This window comes from Plectrocnemia conspersa, unplaced genomic scaffold (assembly GCF_051122295.1).
Source record: "Plectrocnemia conspersa isolate PC_06_02 unplaced genomic scaffold, ASM5112229v1 ptg000003l, whole genome shotgun sequence".
NCBI classification, from domain to species: Eukaryota; Metazoa; Arthropoda; class Insecta; order Trichoptera; family Polycentropodidae; genus Plectrocnemia; species Plectrocnemia conspersa.
In genome coordinates this window covers 2,107,527-2,127,584 of record NW_028277167.1, presented here as the reverse complement: position 1 = coordinate 2,127,584, position 20,058 = coordinate 2,107,527, and the positions used below count along the sequence as shown (strand labels likewise).

The 20,058-nt window shown below is 27.0% G+C and overlaps 1 protein-coding gene across 1 annotated transcript in view; it reads right to left on the bottom strand.

The window, feature by feature from the left end:
- The window catches only part of LOC148236341 (uncharacterized), a 77,408-nt gene extending 57,975 nt beyond the window's left edge, over positions 1 to 19,433 (bottom strand). The window contains exon 1 of the mRNA XM_088182276.1: positions 19,132 to 19,433. The gene's annotated coding sequence lies outside the window, so the exon portion shown is untranslated. The remainder of the gene's footprint in view (positions 1 to 19,131) is intronic.
- Between the last annotated feature and the right edge of the window lie 625 nt (positions 19,434 to 20,058).

Genomic DNA, 20,058 nt, shown 5'->3' with positions numbered 1-20,058 from the left:
TATAACGATGAAAGAAAGACTGGTTTCATTGATATACGTAGCGTAAAAAATAGTTATCGAAAGATTAGAATAGAATCAAAAGTCTCGTTATTAATTCATATAAATAAAACTGAATACATAAAAGTATGAAAGACAATCGGCGCATTTGTGTAGAAATGTTTTTAATTACTTAATAGTAAATTTACATAAATCTAAATCTTTAGGAACCACCTTCGCATATGAAAAATGAAAAGTAATAAAATACATTTACGTATATATAACTATTTAGTTATTATATTATAAATACATATTTTAATCTTTCATTTTAACCCGACATATTTTTAATTTATAATCCATAAATATCAGGTTTTTAATAATAGCGCATTACAATAAATATAAAATTTGCGTCTGCTACAGTGCCTCCAAGTTACTAGTCTAGATTTTAAGGACTACGTTATTCTGACTAAATAATAATAATAAAGAAGTTAATTAATACGCTTTTTCATATAAGCCAGTTTATACTTTATAATTAAACTTTTAATTATTTTCTAAGTAATTAAAAATGTATTATGTATTGCTTGATATAAATATGTATGTAGTAATACCTTAATAGGTGTATGATATGTAGTTTTACACAATCTGTGTTAATGCTTGCACGTGTATTTAATTTAAAAAATTCCAACTAGGGCGAGATGCCGTGTAATGGGTTCCCGGGGAAGCATTTTAGAGAGTTATGAACCCCTGCAATAGGGAAATCTTAACCGCGAAAAAACGAAGTAATCTTATTTTTGGCGTATTATGGCAAACATTTTTTTCTCGCGCCGCATTAAAGCCAGACTAAACTATTTTACTCCATATTTTGAATATTAATTTTCTCTTGGTATATACAATATTTAAATTTACACAAAAAAATTCACGATTTTTTCTATCATCATCTATTGAAACATATAAAAATGTTTCTCATTGACATTAAGTGAATCTGTCACACTAAAAATTCAAGGGATGGATTATTACATAAGGTTCTATCGTATTTATTGTTTTGGATTTAAATAAAGAAGCAAAGATATTTATTAAATTAACGTTTTATCAGTAACGCACATCCCCGCTATGTGCGCCGGCGCTACATTAACTACAAAAGCTACTTTAGATATATGTCAATATTAAATAAAATATTAAACAAATATTTAATTAAAATGTATTCGAAAAAATGACCACTTAAAATAAAAGTGCAGATGAATTAAAAATACTACTGATTCATATTTCAATATTCAATTTAGTTCGAGTCGCAAGAATATCATTAACTTTGTATAGGTAATAATGGTAATTTTACACAGATAAAATAACGTATTGTGTAACATCATTAAAAATAATAGGACTTCTCATTTAATATGTTATTTATTATTATTTGTGATACCTTTCTACAATATTTTTAATTAACATGATTCCGCGAAATTCTTCTGATCTTTATTAAGAACGCCAAGAACGTATCTTAATATTATTTCCTTGTCGTTTTTCAATAATAAAAATATATAAATAATAAATTTTCCATACACTCCCGAGGGTTTACGTGATGAAAATATCAAAATATCACAGGTGAAACCGTGCGACGGTAGGACCATAAATTTCATACACTTTACCGGCGACGTCTGCGCGTCAAGTCCTATAAAGGTAACTATATGTTTTAATTTCTACGTTTTTTATAATAATTCGGGTTTAAAAAAAGTTGCAGCAAGCGCTGGAAACAATTTAATTCGGACAAGGTAAAAAATGTGTTAAGCAAAGGTCCGCAACCGAGCTGGTTTGGTGGCAAGGCGAACGTAAAACCGCCACATTAAACTTTCTAACAAAACTACGAAGGTAATCTCACCAAGCTTAATCACAAAGAACGAGAGGTTAAGTTAATTATTGAATGTCTAAAATAAAGAAAGACCTCTGCTTCAATGTAGTGAAATAAAATCAGAAGAAAGAACCCATTTTAAAGAACTCTACTGTTCCATTATTAAATTGAACTGTATAATTGTCATTGAAAACACTGTTTAAATATCTACTTAAATATGTTTTGCAAATAAATTTGTTTTTTCACTACATTTTTCTATAATATTAGGCTGGACTTTTTTTGTCATGTAACGCGGTGGAACGGCGTTCCAGCACCTTTTTACGGTACTTTTGATTTTTTTAATCGATTGCCAATTTACGTAAAATTGTATTTCTTTATTTTTACGTAAATATGAGGTCATTAGATAAGAAACCAAAATTTAAATTACGACATTTTTAACAATATTACGATTTTCAATGAGTGAGAATCAAATGAAGCACATCTAAACCGAATTTTTCCCAATAGAAGAGCGCAAAAAACAATTATCCCTTTTCAGAAGTCAAACATCTACGTTAAAAGCAATAAAATCGTACAGCAGTGGGTGTATATATGAATATATAACTATATGGGATAACTTAAAACAGTAAAAGATCGACCGCCGTACATGTACGGCGATACCTGTTATACAAGAATAATGTCAAAAAAAATTCTCTAAAATTTCTTAATATTATTTTATGGAAGTAATTTTAAAACTAGATAGTGAATTAAGTTTGATAACAAACTAAGTTGAGATTTTCACTAAGTATATTTTTAAGAAAGTAAGTAAAATGTTTTTTTTTACAACACAATAACTGCAATAGTTTAATGAAATCATAAAATATATTTTAAAAATGGATCTTTTAAATACCTCAGTTAAGTTTCTTAGCTAGTCTGATCTGTCAATTTTTTTTTAAATTGCGGCTCATTAAATCATAAAAGGAATATAATTCCAGAGTTATTTTTTTTAAATATAAAATAAATTTATATTTAATTTAAAAAATGTTTTTTGTTCATTTTTATGTAATTGTTGTAGGATATTAATATCCTTTTTTGCAATTTTAAGGACATTAGTCGTAGTTTTTATCATATTGACATGAAAGTTGTTCCAAAAATAGCTTTTATAAATGTCTTAAATAAGTTTTACAGTCAAACTAATTCGTTATCTTGTTTCAAAATGGCAGGTATTCAAAAACTAGAAAAATCACACTATTTGTTATTTATGTAAAATTTTGAGAAAACGATACATAATTTTAGTGATTATCATAAAACTCATTTATGAAATAATAGATACTGTAAATATTTCGGCAATATTTTTTGACAGTCTAATCAACCACTTTTGTTTAAAATAGCGACTCTTTAAATCATAAGAAAATCATTACTCTGTTAAAAAACATTTAAGAGAAAAAAGGGAAGAAGTTAAAAAAAATTTACAATATTTTACGTTTTATGTGGGATAAAGTGAAATTTAAAGAAACGAAGAAAGTCAATATAAAAATTGTTCAAAAAATTTTAAAATCCTGGCCCGGTATCGATTCGCGACTCATCGTTTTGAAAACACTGCTCTAATCAAAATTACGCTTGTTGATTTTTGAATGATAAATGTTGTTTAAATTAAAAAAAACATGTTTCGCTTTTGTGTGAAAATTTTATATAATATTAAATTGATTCGCAATCAAAATAATATTAATTTTATTTCCCGTTCTAGCGGAAATTATGATCGTTATGCCAATCGTTTTCCAATATAAGCAATTATATTTAACGACGAAAACATTGAAATTAAAACGAATTCTATGACCTTTTTAAGACCTTCAACTTTGACTCAAAGGGCAAAATCCCAATGTTAGATCTCAAGAGTGTCAACTACATATTTGTCAAGAGTACATTTTGTAAAAGTCAGACTTCAATGTAATTAATATATTTTTTATTGCTTTTCTAATATGAAGTATAACTAGTTCGTTTCATTTATAGAATATAAATAATAGCCAAATATTAAAATATTATAATAAAAACTATTTAAATTAATACATTATTCTCAGAAATGTTTTCATAAATATTATGTACGCATTTTTCGTTGCGCTCGTCGCTCGTAAATAACCCAGATTTTAGGGTAAATACTACTTTATTATTACACAAAAGGGCTGCGAATGAAATAAAACTCAAAACTCGAGAGAGATACCATCGGCCGTAATCGGTTTTGTTATGGTGTATTGTAACAATTTCTATAAAACGCGAAAACTTTAGCGATTCTCGCGATAGTAACAAAGCGAATTATATATCGTTGTCAATTGAGTGATATACTTTCATACTCAGTGTTGCTAATTTAGACGTATTTAATAATTCATTGTGATTGTAAATCAAAATTCAAGTTAAATTAATAAAAATATGTCATAGATATTTATTATATATTTTAGATACAATTCGTGTGTTCGTGCTTTTCTTGAACTTAATTTGATTTTTCACATTGACGAGGATTGATAGAAAGAAAAGAAAATATGTATGAGTGCGTGTCTATGGTGTTTGAAAGAGATTGATGGAATCGAATTCACTAAGAGCTATTGGAAAAACAATCGCAGGAATAAACGATTTTTGTACGTGGTATGTGTGTATATACATTTTTTACACATGTTTACGTATATTGTAATACTACGTTAGACGTGAAAAATGCCAAATTTTCAGCTCAATAATCGCTTCAAGATGAATTTATTTTTTTACTCGCGTACGAAACAATCACATTTCGAATCGCATTGTGAGTACAACAACTTTGAAAAGGGGAAAAACAGTAAATTTAAAGATTTTTTTGTGCTACTTACATAAAATAAGCGCTTAAAATATTACTTTGTTACATAAAAGAAAAATGTATTTGTATTGTTTTTTAATATTTTTTTAAATATAAATAAAAATTATTTTATATTTTATTATTGCAATAAAAGTACACATAATATTATGGCTTCTAGATTTTTATAAAGTTATGAAAGCCATACAAAACCCACAAGAAAAGAGAACAACAAACCAGATAACTTACCCCTATCATTTAAATAAAAAATTGCATAAAAAGGAAAAGTATAAAAAATGTTGAAACTAACAATATAACCAAAATAAATCAAAAAGAGTTGAAACAATTCTTGAGTGACATAAAGAATATATCAATACAAGACTATTAACAAAATATAACTGAAATGAACCCACAAGTTATTTTCTCTGGAAAGCAACAAATACAAAAACCAAACAATCACAAATACATATATCAATAAACTCAAAAATTCAAAATGGGTAAAAAAACAATAATTAACATTTCCAGTATCTTGTTCAGAAAATGATGAAAAAAATACATAATCATATCCGGATTAACTCGACGAAAAATAAAAACAAAAAAGGTAATTCCATAATTGAAAATGACCTAAGCTTCAAAAAGGTCCTGAGCATGATTCAATTACAAGAAATCTGCTTAAAAAATTCATATATTTTAACGTAATAATAAGATTAATATTTTTCAACATAATGAAAGATGGCACGGATATTCCTATGCCAAAACCAGAAAAGAACCCAAAAGATGTAAAATCTAACAGGCAATTAGTCTTCTGCCTATTTACTAAAAATGTTTGCGAACCTACTGCTACATAGAATAAATCCAATACAACATAAACTAGAAATAATAATCCCAAGCCTCTAAGTCTGAGCAAGAGTAAGGCACAATTAAACAAATACACCGAATGGCAAAAAAATAATAAAAAATTACAAGAAAGAAAATATTGCTTAGCTGCTTTTCTGTATATAAGTCAGCTTTCCGATTAAGTATGACACATGAAATCAGAATATATAATCAAATAGACACTACCTCACCATTCACATATACAAAATCATTATAATATATATAAAATAACAAGACAAAAAGTCCTCCGTCTGTTCAAAATATTTTAGAGTACCTCAGAACTTCACCACCATCAATTTACCGCCAGCAGTTCACCACTGCGTCAATTGATCGCATTACCAATTTATAGCCTACAAATGATCGATAGCAATTTTATCGCCAGACAAAACATATAATTTATATAAATTTATCGGTCATTTTAAATTGAAAATGAGATTATCCTATATTAGTTATTTTTAGAATTAAATGGAACTAAGAATGAAAGTTATATGCTAGGTATACATTTCCTAGAAACACATAGCCGAAATATAAGTAACCGATATCTTAATAATTTATGATCTGTTATTATCACAGATCGGAAATTTGGGTCTCGAGTTTAAGATTCACAATGGACAAGAGTAAGTGGCTTTATGTATATCTTGTATTATTTAATATCTACTTGTTGTTTGAATAATGATTTTTTTATTATTTTCGTGATATATGTAACTAGTAAAATACTTATACTACTTAATAAATTATATTTTTATTTCCGTACTATTCCCTCATAGTAAATATAATTCCAAAAATATGCTTATCATAGCTTAAGGCAGAAATATAAATCAAAAATAACTTTTTATGATTTTACCAAACACATATCATTACTTCTAAGCGATAAAGTTTGCTAACGATCATTTGTAGGCGTTATCGCGGTGGTAAGCTGCTAGCAATTAATTGCTGGCGGTGAAATGCGAGCGATGAGTTTTTCTAGACTCAAATCATATATTTTTAATCAGGCAAAAAATATAATTTTCTAACATTTTAATTTGCCAAAACAAATATTTTATATTAAATTTCAAGATTAAAAATCCTTGAAGTTTTTAATAGAACCTGTACTAGGTCCAGTACTGTATATAGAACAGACTTTTCAACTACAATCACGACTCACTAATCTAGTAATCTTCAAGAAAACAATAAAAAATAAAATAATGGCAGTGTATTTGGAGAATAAAAGCAAACGAGCTAAAGTCTGTCCGTTTTAAGTTTGTTATAAGAAATATATCTTTAATATACGCAATAATTCTTATGTATTATAAATAAACCTCAACAGAAAGCTTACCTGGAAAAACTATATTTGGTGTAAAAAAAACTTTTAGAACTACTACATTTTTAAAACATTCCAACTATATTATTTATGTATTTTAAGTCGGAATAGCGTAGTCTGTAACGTCTCAGACTAGTAACTCTGAAGTTACAGGTTTGATTCTGATTTATTAAAATGAATTATCAAAACCGACCCTAGCGTTATAATTATTAATATACAATAGTTACCGATTCTTGTTGAAACTTACTTGTAAGTATTCATTATATCCTGATTGACTTACTCAGTTTATATTTACCACGTTGAAACACATTGGATTTATGACAGATTTCAACAGATGATTTAAAGAAAATCTATTTCTAAGCCAATTTGAATGTACGGTATTCAACTCTAGGATCAGCAGTAAAAATTTAAGTGATGCTGGATGCTATCTATCAAACTTATTTACAAAGACTTGAAAATGAAAATACAAGAAAAGATTAAAGAACCTTCTTAACAAATTAATTAAGGAGAGATCAACTGGAAGATTAAAGTAAAAATCGCTATTGGGTGATTCACGAACGAAAGATATAATGATAAAAGTTTTGCAAAATTTCAGGGTCGATAGATATATTGCATGCAAAAGTTTGTAAGCTGTAATTATGTTTAACGCCTAATTAAACATGTCACTGATTTATAGACTTTGATTTTACTATCATGTCTCACTATTGAATTAACAGTTGTTGATTGTGTTTACCCAGTTGTAACGCATTGTGTAATGCTTGATATATTTTAGTTTTTTTAACATAATATATGTTTAAAAAATACATTTCTAAATATGCACACTATGCACTTACTCTATCTCACTTCAACACACATAATGGAATGTATTTCGCTGCCGTAGGCGTTTAACCCATTAAGCACCGGGGGGTCGTGTTTAACCATACTAATTTATCGATCGACACCAACGTGTTAACTCGCGCCTGTCAACCAGCTTTATGATTAATAACACAACACACATACAAACACATTCAAAGACTGCTGAGTTTGTGGATGAATGGGTTGTTTTCTAGTTCGTTAGATGCGCTAAAAAAGCATTTTTTGCTCAGCCGCTGAGACATTAAGCTCACGAGCGAGCTTTCATTATATCATTATGTGTATTCTTATGTATATACCTACATTATAATTATATACGAAGCTTTAAAGCATAACGAAGGCATTCACGGGTTTCTAGTGAAAGTATCGAATGCCCTTATCTCGGCATAATTTCCAACTTAATTGCTGGCAACGTTTATTAAATAGTTTCGTTAACGAAATTATTAAGTTGGGAGTTTGACTTTGACTTGGTATTTAATTTTGTGAATTTTTATACAAGATTAGCTTTTAAATATATTAATTAAAACACGAATAGCATATCGCACTTTAAAAGTTAATAATAATAAGAATATATAATACATATAACAATACAAGGTGAAATCCAACATTTAAAAATATAATGTATGATATACATAGTTCAAGGATATTCATACAGTTTGGATAATTACTGTATATACTAGAAGTTTTCGTAGCTTTGTTTGCGTCTAAAAAATTCATTCGTTTTTAAAAATCAGGTTGAACTTTAGATTACGGACATTGGAGCTAAAACAAAATTGTCATGAAGAGGAAAGCTACTGCTTTCTTAATCGATGGTTGGCATAGCTCTACTTTTTGCGAGTTCAAATATACTCTTTTATGTCCTAAATCAAAGATATGAGGTGTAAGTTTTTGATGAAGTGCTTACGAAAGCGAATTCCGAAAGGAATCGGGAAAAGTATGCATGTATGTTGCTCGCATACTTTTTGGATTGTTTTATTTTCGTATGTTTTCATTTTAAAATATTTATTTTACATATATTTTAGAGCTTTAACCAATATAAATTTGCCAACCTTACACTTTTAATTTAATATTTAACTTTGTTGTCAATGTAATGGTATTTTATTTATTGCGCTTTTAACGCATTTTATGCAACAATTTTTTTTGTGGTCCTAAAGTTGTATGTCTGACTCTACATATCTGTACACACCTAATAGCAATAAAAATACAGGGTGAGAAATAATTTAGCTTATGTGGATTTTATAAAATGGCCATGTGTGCAATACCAATAACCTCAAAGTACGCCGTTATTTTATTGTTAAATAAGCTCTATACCATTCTCGGTTTTGTATTCTGTTTGATAATAATAATTTAAGTCGTGACTGTTAAATTGCTGTTACTAAATACAACCCCTCCCCCACCACCCCTTCCCTCTTTAGTAATCAAAGGGGCAAACGTTGAAGAGAGTATTACACGTTTAATTACAAGTTGCGACAGAGCAGGCGCACAGTGCGCCACTTTAACAAATATTATTATAACTATATTTTGATAGTGATGTTTGTGTATTTGAATGTAGTATTTATTTGTAGAAGTAAGACCACTTTGGTCAATATGCAATATAAAGATTCTATGAATTATTGTTATTTTAATAAAATATTAAAGCATTCAAAGAAAATTCATACGATATTTGTATGCAAAAAAATGTGTATATTTTCTGCTTGAATATTTAAAAATGTTTATTTAAGAAGCACTTAAAATTTCTTTAGTTATACATGAATCATATACAGATTTAATGTTTTTGAAAGACACTGGTAATATATTTGCTTAAATTCAGGCTTTGCCTTGAAAAAAAAATATTAAATATTATTAATAAGTACCACTTTATTTACTCTATATTTGTATTATTATTTGATTATTTATTTATGTAATAATACAATAGTATATATTTTTGTTTTTATAAACAAATATGCTAAACATTGTTTTGCAATATTCAATAATTAAATACTTATTTGTCACAAATATTAAATAAGTTAGTGTTCTATGTAAGAAAAAAATCTGTATGTCCTGTATGTTAACCGAAAGTTCAAAAAGATTTTGACTATTGACTATTTTAATAGCACGATGTTTTTAAAGCTATAAAACACAATTATTATATGGTTAAGCCTATTCTAAAAAATATATATTAAGCAACACTTATTCTTTTTTTATGCGTTGAAAATTAAATTCTATAAAAAATGCATATTTATTACTGTAAGTAAACGTATTTTGATTAATTATTAAGCAAAATGTTTTTGTATTGACACAAATGATGTCTTTAAATTTCAACGTTATTATTAACAACGTATTTTATTAATTTTAATTAAATTGTTCACGTATTAAAATAAACTTTGTATCAAATAAATATTTTCTTAGTTCGATTATTAATATTATATTAATTAATTCGCGTAGATTAGGTTTGGGTTAAAACATCAAATGGACGTTTCGCAACTGTTAACTTGAGTTTAATTGATATTTTAGAGCAGCATATAATTTTACTATAAATTATATTTTTTAGTTATATCTGCCGTATAAAATATATTCAAAAATGATTTTACTGAAATGCCAGTGAAATTTAGATTCATAATATATCAAGTCACCTTAGATTTTTCGCAAAAAACGAAATATTATAGTATGATAAAATCTAAATATCTCTCGATATTTATTATTTTACAACTAAACTTTGAACATCACTTCTACAAAAATAAGCATTAAAAAACCACTGCTCCTAATTAAATAGTCCCACTGTGCGCTGCACACCTTTGTCAGCGTTCGTTATCCCAGAACCCCATCGGGAGTCTCATTAATCAAAACAGTTGAGGATCGGACCGAGATGTTACACCACATCGATCTACCCGATGGCATCGAGAAAATCTGCAGATGTCGCCAAATTTATTTCCGCGAGTCACATTGCCGTGAATTCAGTCTCTCCCCATCGGGAGTTAAGTGTGCGATAAAAAGATATTAGCTGCCAGAGTGGTGCCGCTAGGGTGGCGCAATTACGGCGAAACATTTGTTATCGGAAGGGCGTCAGAATTAAAACGTCACACGCAAGCCCTTCTGGCTATACGTTACAATGGCGATTGTGACTTGCAAAGAATTTTAATTAACCGCTAAGAGCTAACGCAAGGCGTTCTCAGTCAAATTTTACTGAATACAAACAATGTACTATAAACATTAAATTGATAATATACACAAAAAATGTATCTGCTGTGATGCTGCTATTTTATAGCTTATACATAATGTGAGGCAGTGAGAATATTTAGAACCACCTCAAGACTCAACTTGACGTGAAAGTTTTAAGTGTTTGAAATCAGGGTGGATTAAACGCATGGGTCTAGTTACTGTCACCGTCAATTCGAGTTTTTAAGTATAGAAGTCTTTATTATTTTTTAAATATTTAAGGTTTTTTTCTGTAACCGGTATTGAATTATGATTTTATTTCATATTTGAGATAGAATAATTTAATTTTTTAATTTTTAAAAACACATAAAAGTCGACTAATTTTGAAAGCCATGTGAAACAATTATTATTTATTACCTATATATTTATTTATTAATTTACTATATAATTAATATGAAAGGTGATGAAATAAATAGTTATCAAACAAATAATTTATTATTTCACAAAACATTATGTATAAACAACAATCAAAATTCAGAGATAAACACTCTACAGACTACATTACTGGTGATAAATAATTAGTTGTTAGCCAAGGACACGAAAACAATGATTGAAGCAGTTTTCTTAGATTTCAAGCGAGCTTTCAAAACAATAACAGACAGAATTATAATGGTAAATAAATAAGAGATTATATGTATAAGTGAAATAGTTGATATTTATTTAAAAGAAAAACAAGCAAAAAGTTGAAATAAATTATACTTATTTGGAAGAAAAAATATTTTATCATGTGTTAAATTATATTGTTGATTTAATTAATAATACAGAAAAATGTGAAATATAGTTTAATTTATTGCATATGTTATTAATGTTTAAGTAGGTATAAATAACTAATATAATAAATTAAATAAAATTGAAATATGGTTAAAAATAATGTATTTAAGCTAAATAGGTAATACAACCAAATGTATGATTATAAATTATGAATATAAGTTTTTCGAAGAACATTGTAATAACATAATTAGTAGAAAAATAGGTATATTATCTAGGGTTAAAAATATGTTAGGTATAAATACAAGAAAAATATGTATATGCTTTATAAATTTGTTAGGAAGATGTTGCAAAATTAACAAAATTGGGCAATGAGATTAGTTTTGAATAAAAATAGATTTACCACTCGTAAAAGTATAGGTAAATACTCTAGAATAATTAGAGATATGTTTTAGTATTTATACATTAATTTAAAATAATATGTTAGCAAAGTATTTGAATAGGTATGTAATAATAAATAAAAATTTAATACTAGAAATATATATATCGGTACAAGTAAACGAGTACGGCCAGGGGAATATTGTACGAAAGTATGAATTTATATCAAAGTGTTCCCAAAAGTCAAAATAAAGTGGGTTTCCTCAATGGAATAAAGTACATTATATTATTTAAGCATATTTTTATTTTATTGTTTGTGTTAATATATCATATGTATGTTTTGTATATACATAATTATCTATATAAAAATTATAAAATAAATTTTGACCATGACAACTAATATTTTACAAACAAAATAATATAAAAAAAAACTCTTTTTAACTGCAGAAATAACGGAAAATAATATGTCTAATATTAGTTATAAATTTTAAGCCAATACAAATAATTTATTATGGTAATTTATATTTAAATACTAAGTTACAGTCTTTTCAACAGCATGTATAATTAAATTGAAACTCCATACTAATTAAAAGTGCAAAAAAATTTACGCCTTATTTTTTTCATCAATTAAAATTAAAAGTCTTGATATAATATTTTTTATAACATATGAAAATCTATTTGTAAGTTAAACTGTATTTTTTGCCACTATAACTTGAATATTTTATCGTTTACTTTTCCATAGTCTGATAATAATAATGAATATTTATTATCTTTATTAATAGTAGATTGCTTGATTTAGAAAAAATCGATTTTTTAATACATAAAAAAACATAATTTTCAGCAAATATATTTATTGAATTTACTTTGTAGCATCATTCGCAGAAATTACATTAAACTGATTTACAAATATGAGTTAAATAAAGACCTGTTTCCTAATATTTTAGTAGTAAAAAATTGTGACGGATTCATTCTGATTTATTGTTATATTTAAAATCGATTGAAATATATATTTCAAATTAAGCTTAAGGCATAATTTTAACTGCTAAATGATTAGAAATGTAGTTTTAAGACATTAAAATAACTACATTTTTGAGGCAAGAGAATTATTAATTACATTTTCGTATATTTAGTCAAACGTGGATTTAATGAGGTCGCATGACCATAAAGAGATACTGACCTCAAATAATTAAATGTGAAATTGCGGACCTAAGCAAAGCTTAATAATATAAATTAATAGAAAGCTTAATATCAATAATTTTAAAATGGACTAATTTAATTTTAATTAATTACTTATAATATTGTAAAATCTAGAGTGCGATTTTTTGGTATTAATAAAAAGTTTTAATAAAAAATAAAAATTAACATATATTTATATAAAAAAATAATAAAAAAAACACTATAAAATATATTTAAGTGTAAAAACAATAACTCCTGAATGCTCGTTAAATCTTTTTTGCTAAAAATTAAATTTATACAAATATTAAAATGCTTTTTTATATAAGTAATAGTTGAAATTCGCTAAATTAACATCTTTATACAGAGCAGGTAGTTAAAGTGGTGCTTAAAAAAACAAGGAATTCCGATTAACACTAAAAATATTGTTTGATAATATTTTTTTATACCCGACTTAATGATTTTTTTAATTTATTATCAAACAACATTTCTTCTTCAAACATTTTCCAATGAACTTACTATTTCAAATACAATGATTTGTTTGTTGGCTGAATGAAACAAGAGTTAATGATTTTATGTAAATTCTGCATAAATAATACGAAAAGATGCTTTCGTTTTTTTGCAAAATACGAGGGAAATATAACATAATGTTGTATTTATTATATTACCCAAATTGTTATAAATTAAATTAGCTAATTTTTATATAAATAATATAAATGCATGAATGCATAAACGCTGTTTGCTCAGCGTTCTTGTAATTGATTCTTAGTACTGACTCAAGAATAAATATAGCTTTAATTTGTCTTTAGACCTGATTTGGTTCAAGATTTAATTTTTAAAGGGTTGCGAAATCAGTCTTGCTGCTCCTCTATAACGTATTGTTGATCTGATTCTAAGGACCTCATTATTTCCAGGTCTTTGGATATGCACAAAAGTCACCCAAAAGAGTTAAAAATTTAGCAAAAATAACTATAGACCCAGAACTAAAAAGGTGCCATTAACCTTTAAGCTTTAAAGTGTGATTATTTTATATAAATTAAAGCTGAAGATCACTTTAATATATTGCACTATATTATATAAAAAATTATGACAAAAATAGGTGCCACCACACATTAGTAAATCACGAAGTTGTGTGCTAAAATACCAGTCGCAGTTAAAAGATTGGGAATATTGCTTGTAAAATACAACTACAAAATTATAGTTAAAAAATTAACACCGAACTAAAAATTCATCACGCCTATAAACTAAGCTTTAAATAAACAGCTTTGGAATTTTAATTTTAAGTGTTTTCAATAATATTTATAACCAGCTTTTAATTTCTTTAAATATTATACAGCAAACGTTTTACTGTAAAACGCATTTTTATATATAATACTGATCCTAAATCAACCTTATCCAAAATACTTGGTGAAAAATTGTTTAGAAAGAGACGTTGAACCAAAATAGTTTAGGGAACTATTCTTGTCGCTCAATTTGAACATATTATCAAATATTATTGCTAAATTTTAAAATGTCATCATACGATATAAGATGTTATTATTTGTCACTAATTTATCTAATAATCTTTCGTATGAATAATCCTTTTATTTTCTTGTTCAGTAGTCAACAATTATATATCTCAATATAATGCCAGAAAATAAATTGTTTTATAATTAAATACTTTTATAAAAGTATTTTTTAGCCTAAGAAAAGAGCAGAGTACTAAAGACTCACAGCAACAAAGATGCAACATAAGAACAGGTAACGGCACTATAAGAAAAACAAAAAAAAATCCGGGTGGTCCTGAATGAAATTTTGCGATTATTCTAGAAAACTTTATCAAAGTCTGGTTTCGACACAACAGATGCGTATAAATCTCGTTAATGCAGTCGTGCAAAAAAGCAGCTGGGTAGACCGGTTTACCGAAACAAAACCTTCGTTATCATAGAATCCTTAAACAAGGAGACCCGTGTCGCGGGTTATACAGGATGTGGGCGGAAAAAAAAGCATAATCTTGTTTATCCAATTCTCTAGCTGTTTTCGTATGTAAAAATAACGTTGCGAATAAGAAATGTAAAAACAAAACCTGAAATTGAAACGAAAGGAAGTTCCCGACTGCGAAAACTTTTAATCTGCTTGTTATATCTCTGTTATTATGTGATGAAATCTTGGGTGTGAAATTAATAAATCAATAATTTGCCTTATAATCAGTAAACCCAGATTTCACCTCACTTATTTTTTAACACGCGATCAGAGAAAATCCTGAATTTAATAATGTTTTTGAAAAGATGCATAAACCTATTTTACTGTAAAATTATTTATAATATGTAATTTAATTGTATAAATATTATAGTAACATTTAACTTGTGTACTAATTATACTATCACAACTCAACGATGCATATTAAATAAATACATTTAATCACAAAAAATATAAATGTAATATATATTGATTATATTTTTTGTGCTTAAATAACACTATATATTGTTTTTTAACCATCGTGACCTATTAGGTCACGATGATACTAATTTAATTTTAATAAACAAATTATGCTTTACCATTATTTATTAATTTATTACTTTAAATATTGGTATCAGATTATATTTTCTATTATTTACATACGTAAATAAACATACTTTTACTAAAACTTCAATGATTGAAGCTTATTCTGATATTAAAAAAAGGTTTCTAAATTGATGGATTTACCAACATATCCCTCGTGAATAAGGCTAAAGGTAAAATTAAATTATTTGTACGCACATGTCGAATACTCTTAGATATCGGTTTGAACCCATTAACAGGTCTGAAGTTGCCCCGTGTCCACAAAACTAATCTGGATAATTAATCTATTCGCTACCTACCTATTAAATATTTACATAGCCCATATAGTGGGCGATAAAGGGCTAAAACAACGCCAAGTGTATGTAATGCGTCGATAACACGAATTTCGGTAATATTCGATAACAATAATATCGTGTAAATGGATAGACTAAATATAATAGGGCGTAGACTCGTAGAGTAATAGGTTTTTCGAGAGAGTGGTGAAAAAATATTAAGAATTGCGTAGTGCTGATAAGATTGCAAAAAAGTGTGAAATCACAATTTATAGACGTTACAATTATGAAACGAAACACTTTATATTGAAGTGTAAAACAAATATTAGAAAAGCGGATATTTTTTTATGTTATTATGTGTAAATAATAAAAATACATTTAATTTTCAGCATTTGATCGATTTATTTTGAAGTTAAATCTCAAATATAAATCGTTTATTATTATTGTTAAAATTGTCAAATAAACTTTACTTTTTAATTATTTATTTTTATACGTTTTATAAATAATTTTTATTATGAAAATAATATGGCATTTTTGCCATATTATTTTCATATTAAATAATATTTTGATATATATATCCACAAAAAGATATTAAAGAACATTGATTATTAGCAGCAATTTTAAAACATAATTATTGCATCTGTAAGATTTACAACATTTTTTTTTCTTACAAGAAAAATTTACATGCTAATTCAAGTTGCATTATATAAATTTTCATTAAAGCTTTTTTCATATATACTCTATGTTAACTTTAACAATTTATATACAGCGAAGTTTGAACAACAAAAATGTTAATAAAAAATATTATTTTATACAAAATTTATGCTACAAAAATCATCGGTTGCTTATGATTTATATAAATATGTTCTGTTTAATAAATTAATAAAAATCTAGAAGAGAAAAAATATTGTTTAGCTGCTTTTCTGGATATAAATCTAGCTTTTGTCAAGTGTGCCTTATGGAATTAGAATATAAAATCAAAAAGGCACTATTTTATCGTAAAATATCAAAATTAAATATCCTCCTTCAGTAAAATAAAATTTGGAGTACCTCAGAGATGTGTACTAGGGCCAGTACTCTACATAATATATATAAAAGATTTGCCAACCTTTGCTACCTTAACAATTAATATGAATTTTCATGAAAAGCAATATACAGCGTCTACTGATCTTTAAGAGAACCTCAACAAAATATATTAATAGCTGCGTATTTAGACAATTAAATCAAACGAGATAAAGTCTGTTTATATTAGGTTTACCATGATAAAGAAAACATATCTTTCCTTCGGATTGAATAACGCATTTATTCTACAATCGGATGATGCAAAGTATTTGGGGATGCATCTTTAGAGAAAGCTTACCTATAAAACTTATATTTAAAGTAAAAGAAAAAACTTGGACTTGGATCAAAATAAATATTCCTGGCTATTGAGCTATTAAAAGTACGGCAGCTTCGTGCAAACAAATATATTAATATATATACATAAATTAAAATTTACTAATATATGACAAAAAATGTTTTTAAACATGTTATAAAAAAATCCCATCTATTTTTAAACAATTATTAAATTCATATTTAGAATCAAGTTAAATTAAACTGAAAATATTTAAATAGGTCAATTTTTTAAGCAAAGTTATATAGAAATTAAATTAGAACTATGGTAGTATCGTCGTCACAATACGACTTTCCTGTCCTCTTAACTTTTTTCCCTACGATTTTTAACAAGATTTTTTGCAACAAGAGTATCAAGATGGTCTTCTGATATATGTAATATTTATTTTGATAGCTACGTAAAAACGTAAAAAAATTAAAATCTATTTTAAAAATCCATAAACATAAGTATTATAATAGAAAGCTTTAAAGATGTATTATTTTTAATCTCCTTAGAAAAATATTTTATTAATAACTTTAAAGCTAGCTATTATTTATTATTAAATATATTTATTTTTTATAGCAATTTATATTAAATTAATAACCCATACTGACAGTATATGTTTATATATATATATATATAATGACATATATTTGTATATTCTTCAACTATGTTTAGAATTATTTCTGTTTGAAATTTTTGCTCTGCGCAATAGTTCTTAAACTACTTAATCGATTATGATGCGTGAAAATAATATTGTTGTATTTTATAAAAACAAGCAAATAAAAATATTATAAAACATACATTGAATTCGAGAAAATATTTTTTTTTAATATATAATAATTAAATAGATATATGGTAAGATTACGCCTGATTTTATAAAATACAACAATAGGTATTTTCCTATAATCCGGAGGCATTTTTTTAAGTTTTACTGTTCTGAACAAAGCTCACTCGCTGTCGCTAGTATGCACATAATCTGTTTAAATGTTAAAACGTATTTATGTAGCAAAACTTTTTGTCGCAATAAAAACGTATATTATATATTATTTGTTTTTATATGAAAAATAAACAATATTATTAAAAAAATGATTCTGGATAACATAAAAGTACTCAGCAATATTATAATTACGTATCATAACCAATGAAGTGGCTTTTAAAGACTGTTTTATTTATAAGATACAAGAATATGTATTCATGAATATTTAATAGTATATTTAAATTTTTATTCAAAATAAATAAACTGTAGTATTTGTTGACACTATGTTATAAAAAATATACATTTTTTTTCTGAACTAACCGCAAGCATCAGAAAGATTGCTTCTATGTCAAAAAAGATTGTTTGTCTTTTTTTAACAAATACTTAACGAGGCTGACAAAATATTTTCAAGGTCAATAGTTTTCTGGCAATCTGATAAAATTTACATGAGTTATCGTGTCCACAAAACCCTTCATATCTATGTTTTAAAAGAATGGTAGCTATGATCGAATAAAGGGCATTGAAATTTTCCAGAAGTTATGTTATTAATGATTTAGTTAAGAAAGAAGTAAAATTATTTTATATTTGTAGTAATATTTATTTATTTATCGCTTAAATATTTTTTTATGATATTCAGAAAAATATATATGTATATTACTTATTTATTATATAAACCGATAGTTTTTTATATTATATGGGCTTGAAACTTACAGTTAAGGGTCATATTGCGGATGCTTTTTGGGGCTCACGGTGCATAGACCCTTATATGATAACTTACTGCTAAAATTATAAGTTCTTCGTTCACCAAGTATAAGACCCTTACTTATGGTAATGTACTAAAAGCACTCACAAATATTAGAACAAAAACTAAACGTTACCGTCGATCGTTGAAAATCCTCGTACACGCACAGTGTGTGTAATTCACAACTTCACTGCACTGTGATCCTGCGGTCCCCGTCCGCGGTTAGTGCATCACAAATCACTAATCAACACTATTATTTTTTATCAGTATCACGTATGCACTCGCGTCGTAGAATTACCCCGTCCGCTTGCTGAGAAGCGGTCCATCGCTCGTCGAATTTTCGAATTTGGCGCGGCGCGAGTTGAGGAGGCGTGGCCGGACTGCAAATGTGGCCCTTAGACGCGTGCGGCCCACAACGGCGTTGGCGCGCGACTGAACTGCGTGCGCCGGCAGCGCCGCCGAACGAGAGGTAGGCGTTCACCCGGGATGAATGGGTGAATGATGGACAGATGCGACGGTTTGATCAGTGTTTGAGTCAATGAAAGTTCAGTGAAATTACACTCATACATGGACTGAGATAATCGGTCTACTTTAAATTTTCACAGTGGGCCGCACAGTAACAAAAAATATTATCATTTTTTTATATTTATTCTGCATTTGGCTGCCCTTGAATTTAACAATAAAAATGCATGCCGTTTAATAAAATACTAGGAATATTATTAAATTCAAAATATTTAAAAAAACAACCACTGACTGGCAAACTTTCGTCATTGTCCCTCACCAGAAATTATTGGGTTATCCCTCAAAGAAAATCTAAAAAAAAACATTCTCAAATCTATCACAAAAATATTTTTTAAATATGTCATTTTAGTGAAATCATATCGATACATTTTTACCAGTGAAACTATATTTTATCTACGAGACGAGACAAATTCCTGAGGCCCGTCTCTGTAAAAATCATATCAGGAATATATTTATAAAAAAAATAAAAACTGTCATCAAATAACGAAGTTGTTTGTAATGTATGTATTTCAGGTATAAGTTTCTTTTGCCTTTTTTCTAA